Genomic DNA, 8,200 nt, shown 5'->3' on the forward strand with positions numbered 1-8,200 from the left:
CAGGATGACTCGCTGTCTTTCCTCTGTGGTCAGAAGTGCCTGGAGGAGTTGCTGACAATCTTCCCAAGTGGGTTGGTGGGTAAGGAGAATAGACTCAATTAAAGCAGTTAAAGCCTGAGGGTCCTGAGAAAAAGAGGGGTTATGAGTTTTCCAATTATACAAGTCAGAGGCTGAAAAAGGCCAATACTGGATCTGGTCCCCTACAGTTCGTAGAGGAAAAACCTGGGCAGTCCCGGTTCCATCAGAGGGACCCCCTCTATCTCTTCTCAGGCGGAGTCTACTAGATGGTGGGGAGGAGTGATCAGGTTCAGTGGAATCAGGAGATGGATGAGGTAGTTCTTGAGGTAGAGGTGCCTGTGCAGGAGGATAGGGAGGTGGGGGATCAAGGAGGGTTAGGGAAGCTTGGTCTTCGGGGAGGACTGGTTTCTGCTTCTTCTTCTCAGGGGAAGACTGAAGGGGCAGGAGGGAGGAAGTGAGACTTAGGGGTGCAGAAGGGGTAGGGGGGCCCTCATCATTCTCTCCAGTTCCCCAAGGAGGTAGGAACGGTAGTGCCCAAGATGTGGGGTTCCGAGCCAAGTCTTTCCAGGTGACTATGTAGGCCACCTGATCAGGGTGCCCATGTGACCCTGGATGGAAAATATATTCCTTAACCTGTAAGATAGTAGTAAGATCAAAAGTCCCATCTCTTGGCCATCCTTTTTCAAAGGAGGGCCATGTAGAGGAACAGAGACTCTTCCACTTCTTCTTCTGGACCTCTAGTGATAGATTATGGGCTTGTTCTACAACTTTTTTTTAATGTTCTAGAGTCAGACTCAAGGGAGTAATCAGTGATTGACCCATGGTAAAAGACTTTTAGAAGAGAAATGGAGAAAAATAAGAAGAAAGAGAGAAAGAAAGAGATAAAGAGAGAGAGAGATAGATGCCACTCCAAACAGTAATGACCAGTGAGTGTGCTTGTGGACGAGTACCTATCGGTGCCCAGTTTTTCTTCTGCGGGGGACATGAATTTATCTGGGATTCACGCCTGGGACCCCCTTATCCTTCCACGGGAGTCTTTTAGCGGCACGTGCCCTGTGGCTCTTATTTGCTCGACCCGTGCCCACGGGGCTTTTTCAGTGGCTGAAGAGAGGAGAAGGAAGTACAGGAAGGCTGTCTTGTCTCCACCCGTGTGGGCAGTCGGGGTCCACTGAGAGGGCTAAGAGACTTTGGCTTCAGATCCCTCTGGTCACTAGGGCCAGAATGTTGGAACCTGGGGTCTCTGGGCACGTCTGCCACTCCTGCTGGTTCCCAGAATACAGACTTACAGGTCCTGTACAGGCACAACTGTTCAGACGGAACGTTCCCAGAGCAGAAAATGACTGACAGACATTAAGACCAAGACAAACCACAAAACAAATATTCTTACCTCCTGCTGATCTGAGGAAATGGGTCTGGGGGCGACCAAATCCTGGATGAGCCCCCAAATGTAGGACCCCCCAGACTAGGGTACCCTATGTTCTTGGGAGGTCACACCCCAATAACTCAGTCCTCAAACCAGTAGATGCAATTGCAAGAGGAATTTAATGGCGTTTTGCAAAACGGACTCCTGCCTCACTCGGAGGACAGAAGCCCAGAGCCCAGTTCACAGGTTTCTTTTAAAGACAAGCGGCGGCTATGTGCCAACGGTCACATAAGGAGCTTGGTTACATGGTTACAGCAGAAATGGGAGAGGGGATTTTTCAGGTATTTTTCCAGCTTATCAAAGGAGCATGAAAAGGTCAGGTCATCTTTTCTTTTCTATAGTTAGAATTATTATTATTTTTTTTGCTTCCTTGTACAGTTTCCCAGAATATAGCTTGGGAAACTTAGTTTTACTTTAATCTAGGGGGCTTTGATTTATGATTTCATCACCTACACCTATATTTTGTATGTTATTGTCAATGTTTTCTTCTAAGAGTTTCAGAGTTTCAAGTTGTATATTGAAGTTTTTGATCCAGTTGGAGTTGACTTTTTTGCAAAGTGAAAGATAAGGGTCTAGTTTCATTCTTTTCCAGATAGGAAGCCAGTTTTCCCAGCACCACTTGCTGAAGATGCTGTCTTTCCTCCAGTGAATGTTCTTGGTCCCTTTGTCAAATATCTGGTCTCTGAAATTGCATATATTCATATTTGGGTCTTTAGCTTTGTTCCATTGATTTATAGGTCTATTTTTGTGCCAGTACCGTGATGTTTTTATGACTATAGCTCCATAATATATTTTTAAATCTGGTATAGTAATCCCTCCAGAATGGCTCTTTGTGTTCATGGTTGCTTTGGCAATCTGGGGTCTTTTGTGCATCCATATTAATTTTAAAATTTCTTTTTCTAATTCTGTGAAGAATCTCATGGGGATTTTGATTGGCATTGCATTGAATTTATAAATGATTTTGGTAATATGGTTATTTTCATATTAATTATTCCAATCCATGAGCAGGGGAGGCCCTTAACTCTTCTGGTGTCTTCCTCAATCTCTTTTTTTAAACATTCAAAATTTTCATTGTATAGATCTTTGATGTTTTGGTCAGGTTTATAAAAGATACTTAATTTCTTTGCAGCTATTGTGATTGGGAGGGTTTCCATGTACTCTTTCTCAAATTGCTTGCTCTTGGTATACAGAAAGGCTACTGATTTTGTAGATTAATTTTATAACCTGCCACTATACTGAAAGTTTTAATCATTTCTAGAACTTTTCTGGTGGAATTCATAAGAGATATTATATGCCTTAGATATAATATCATCTGCGAAAAAGGGATAATGTGAACTCGTCTTCTCCAATTAGTACTCTTTTAATTTCCTTCTCTTGTCTTATTACTCTAGCAACAGTACTTAATTCAGAGAAATGAAGTGATTTTGCTAAACTTTGCTAAATTATTAACTGTAAATATTTAAGAACATAGATTATTTTTTCCTGGAAATGAAATTTGAGCTCTCATGGAACTAATGTCAAATTTTATAACATAAAAATACCTTAGAGAAGCCGGGTGTGGTGCTGCACGCCTTTAGTCCCCGCACTCGGGAGGCAGAGGCAGGCAGATCTTTGTGAGTTCAAGGCCAGCCTGTTCTACATAGTGAGTTCCAGCCCACCTGAGGCTGTAGGGAGACCCTGTCTCAAAAAGACCAAAAAACATACCTTGGAGAAAAAAAAAGATTTGGAGTTCGTGGGTAATCCAGTCTATTAATCTGACCTTTACCTTTGTTGAATATTTTATTATTTGAAAATGCACCTGAATTTATAAACTATAGTCGATAAACAAGTCAGGTGCAATTCAGCAATCAAGTAAACAAAAAACTTTATTTAAAAAAACTTTACCTAAATCAACTTATATATCCATATTAAAATTACTGTGACTATTCAGGCATAACTCAGGTTTCAAGAGTCCTTATCATACACTGATAAAACCAGAACCCACCATGGTTTTCAGCTGTACATAAACTTACCACTCAACCAAATAAATTCCCTGGCTTTGAAATGCTTTGATGGCTTACTGTCAGTAATATCTTTTGTAAAGACCTGCTTTGTTTATTGACTAAATTCTTTAGCATAGCAGGCACAAGATATTTCAGACAGTCACAGAATATAATGTTAAAACTCTTGAGAGATCAGAGTAAATATTCGTCCCTAGCAGATGGGTCTGGGTACACTTCTTAACTTTTTAGTTTAAGTAATTACTCACCAGTGACTGTTGGAAATAATATGGTTTTATTCCATCATATATCAGTTAGAAAATGTTATGTTAGAAAAGGTTTTAGAGTGTCTGAATAAATAAACATGAATAGTATGTTCTAAAGATTATACATGGTTTACATTGTAATTTTAATATTTCAAATGACTTGATAAATAAAAGGCTAAATTAGAAGTATTTACAGTATGAAAAAATTTACAATAAATAACTCTATCTGTAATTCATAATGATCACTTTCTAATTCTTTCCATTAATAGAAAGTTTGTGTTTTTAAAATTGATTACAATATTGTCTTGTTTAACTAATACACTACATGAGCTATGTCACTAATGAAGCTCTGGTTTATGTATTAACCACCATGAAGTTGAGATGCTGCAGTCTCTTCCAAGTTTCTATATGCTCTCAACCTCATTGAGACTCTCATAAGTAACCTAGTCACTAAAGGATCAGATTGACTTTAACCCCCAGACATTCATGTCCTTTACTACTTCTGATGTATTCTATGTTGTCTGATGCTGGGACTCAGGTTTGCTTTCCTTAGTGGAGTATCTACTGGCTTTGGGGCAGAGGGACTGATTGGCGACAGAGTCATAAACTCTGGGACCTGTGTCTTCCCAACAGGCCAATTTATTTTAAAATTCATATGGTTTTTATACATCCCAAGGCACTAACAGTCACGTGGGTTATGGGGTCACATACAAAGATTTAGGATACAAAGAAACAGGTCATTTAGTCTGTTACTTGGCACCAGAATGATTCTTAAACATTTAATCAAGGTTATCAATGCCCATCTGGTAATTTATTGGCCACAGTGTTTTCTTTCTTAGAGCTAAAAGCATGGTGAACTTTTAGCTTTTAGCTCAGGAGTAAACCTTTCACTTGGCCTAATCTCTTAGGCAGGGATAGCTGAGTTATTTGTTCAGGACAAGGAGATGAACTAAGGATTGTTGACCAAACACTTTCCCACAGAGCAGGGAACCTGCACTTTTATGACTGGGCCGCTTCCTCCTGCCAGCCTAACAGTGTTCTGCAAGGCAGAGATTGTCAGAGCCACTGTTTTCAGTGCACCTTCCTTTAGCAGAGAATGCAGCCTGGACCTATAAATTTTAGGCTCACCTCACCCTAGGGCCTGGCATCCTGGTTTCCTACAGTTTGACATTGCCAAACTACATTTTCTCAAAAAAATGGAGAAAAATAAAAGTACTTAATGTAAATTAAATAAATATATACTTATTGTTTATAATCCTGTGATTGTGTTTTAGCAAACATACAGCAAAGAATTTATAGAGTATTCAGGATATAATTCTATGCTTCTACATTTTAATCTTTAGTGGTAGTTATAATAAATATATTGTTATTTGCATAAGTCCCACATTTTAAATCTTTAACTATAAAACCACATTGCTAAATTTTACTATATATAAATTTACAGGCAAGAAATATAAAGAAATTTCATGCATTTATGTTAAAATTTTAAGCCAGATGAATTTCACATTAATATAAACACACTGAACATCCTTAAGAAAAGCTCAGTTGTTAGTCTGTATATATTAATTTATATGTTTGTGAAAAATTCCATGTAGGTGATAATGCAAGTTCTGGCAGGGTTATAAATTCCTTCATATGTCTTCATCACCGCTCTGTTTGGCAGCAGCTACATTGACCCATGGCAGTGAAACTAACTCATTAGAGAATACCAGCTGCCTCTAAAATTCTGCACAAAATAAATACTTTATCTGCAGTGTCAGTTGTTTGTCTCAACTATTCATTATAGTAACAGAAAGATAAATAGCCATTTCAGTAGTTCACCCAGGGCTGGTTCAATACAAGTGTATCATGTCATAAGCCTGATAGGTATAATTCTCGTAGTACACTGTAAGAGAATGGATAGGGAGCAAACAAAGGTACAGTGAAGTATGGGCCATATGGACCCATAAGAAGTCTAATTTGCCATGTTGACTTCTTGTACTGGCCTAACTATGGGACAAAAGACAGTATTAGGAGACCAATCTCTGCTTAACGAGCTTCTAAGTTCAACAGTGAGTCTGAGATGAGGAACCTTTCAGAGGCTTCATCCTGACCTACATGCTAGAGCAGACCTGGCTGACTCCCTTAAACCTGTGATTACATTCAGGAGAGAGTCAATCATTCTTCATATGCAGATGTTTATCACATTTTCCCCTTTGCACTTCCCACTTCATTGTTTCAGAAAAAATTTCCTCTCTTCAGTGATACAACAAAGGGCATTAACATTTTCATCATCGATTTAGTTTTTCATACACATTTCTAACATGCACCACAAACACATAATAAAAACTAAAGTAAAATATTTTTTCAATGAGAGAATTTGACAATTCAGACAAAAACTTTTACAAACTTGAGTTTTAGATTCAACACTCATGCATTTAGAGAGGCAAAAAAGCCAGACATCCCCACAGGTCCTTGGGAAATGTCTGATTGATAGACATCACATATATCCTCAGAATAAAGGGAAACACAAGTAAACAGAAGTTGCACAGATTTCAGCCACAAAGAGACAGTATCTGAGTCCCTACACTTGGATATAAAAAGGTCAAGTACAAGTAGTGCATCACGATGATCTCTGTAAGTGATTAAACAAACCACCTACAATTACTCCCAGAAAACACAGAAAAATATTGACTAGGCAACAAAAAACACAAGATATGAACCACGGAAGCCAATGACAGCAGCATGCAATTGAAATGAGTCCACTAAGATATGGCAATTCATCAACACACAGAGTGATATAATTTTGACTGACAATATAAGAAACAATAACAGAAAATGAAAAGTAATGCTAGTATATATACAGCAGTCACATAGAGCTCATCATGCCAGCATCGCAGCATACATTTTCCTTTGAATAGCACTCTCCTCGTGTGTGTATAGATAGTATTGCTAGTGGAAGTACAGAAAGAGAAGCACTTTGACTTAGAAGCCTCATGACCTGCACTGGAAACTGTTGGGGTCCTCTGTTATGCAAGTAGAAGTCTCTTCACATCCGGATAGCTCATGAGCTCAGAAACCATGTGCTGCAGATTCCTTTCATAGCAGAGTGCCTTCCTGGCATCCTCCCTGACTCTTCTTTTAAAGTGCTCGCCACAAATACATGCCCTCCAGCACAGGAGCTACCAGGTTTTCCTGACTCTTCTTTTAAAGTGCTTGCCACAAATACATGCCCTCCGGCACAGGAGCTACCAGGTTTTTAATCAGGCGTTGTCTGATAGCCTGATAGAAGCCCACCGCCCTATGTAAATGAGGCATCCTAAAAGTACCTATCAGCTAAGACTTCTTCTGCTGTCTCTACACTATAAATAGTCCTAGTTTTACCCCAATAAAGTTGGAGCTGGAGCTGAATCACTGAGATCTGAGCTGAGTCACTTGTCTTGAGCTGTAACACTAAATCCTGTGATCCAGTCTCCCCGGGGGGGTGCTATTCCTCCGTCACCGACTCACAGACACCCTGGCTTTCGCCGTTCCTCGTATGCTTCCTGTGTGGTCCAAGTGGCCAGTGGACCTCACATCCTGAGGAAGGTATATGGGTGAAATAGGGACGGGATCGACTGAGTAGACCTCAGTAGCGGAGGAGCTTTCACTGCCCAGGAGTGCGTGCTGGGACCCTGAGAGCCCAGTGCGTGTTCGCCTATAGAAACAATATATCTTAAAATAATCTCAGATTTCTTTTCATGATCACCACAAGGGTTATTTAGAGTTATAAGAATCACTGTACTCAGGGAGGCATAGGGTATAAAACAGAATGTATTTTATGTCTTACCTCCAAGTCTAGATGCATTTAACAATTAAGTAATTATTTTCATTATAAAACAATGTGAACTATAACTTGGTTGATACATCCATTTGTAGAATTTTTTGAGGAAAATAGGAAGCTCATTCATGGACAAATTTGGTCTTAGAAATGTCAAAATATAATATTAGCTCTTAATCCCACAGTAGGCAACTTGAGGGATCTTGCTCCATGCTTTTGAAATGTAGAATTGTGAACAAGGGACTGCTTATGATTCTGTCCTGGTTCATAGACAGTCCAGGAGGACTTCACATGGTTTTATTTGAAATGTGACCCACATGTTTTGTGCACCTAAACCTTAACAACTGGCCTAATGAAATGGGAAAGGCATCGAAAATTTAAGTTCTCACAATGTATTTCAACACCAGTTGCTAAGTAGCATATGCTATGTGTACTGGAGTTAAGGATCTTGAACTTACCTGGTTTAATGTAATTTCACAATTACCTGCCACACTGCTAGTCACTTTACATTCTCAGGTATTGTAACCACTGGGCCTTCCAATTTTCCTGGCAAGCTCTGACAACCTCACGATGCTGAACTATGGATCTTGTATAAACCTCAAGAAAGATCTTTAAAATTTTTAAATGAAAAAGAATATTAACTATAATAAAAAAATTAAAAGTAAAATATTTTTAAATACTACACTTAGACCATAACCACCACCACCACCACCAA

This window comes from Nannospalax galili, unplaced genomic scaffold, assembly GCF_000622305.1.
Source record: "Nannospalax galili isolate Female #2095 unplaced genomic scaffold, S.galili_v1.0 scaffold1654, whole genome shotgun sequence".
Taxonomy (NCBI): Eukaryota; Metazoa; Chordata; class Mammalia; order Rodentia; family Spalacidae; genus Nannospalax; species Nannospalax galili.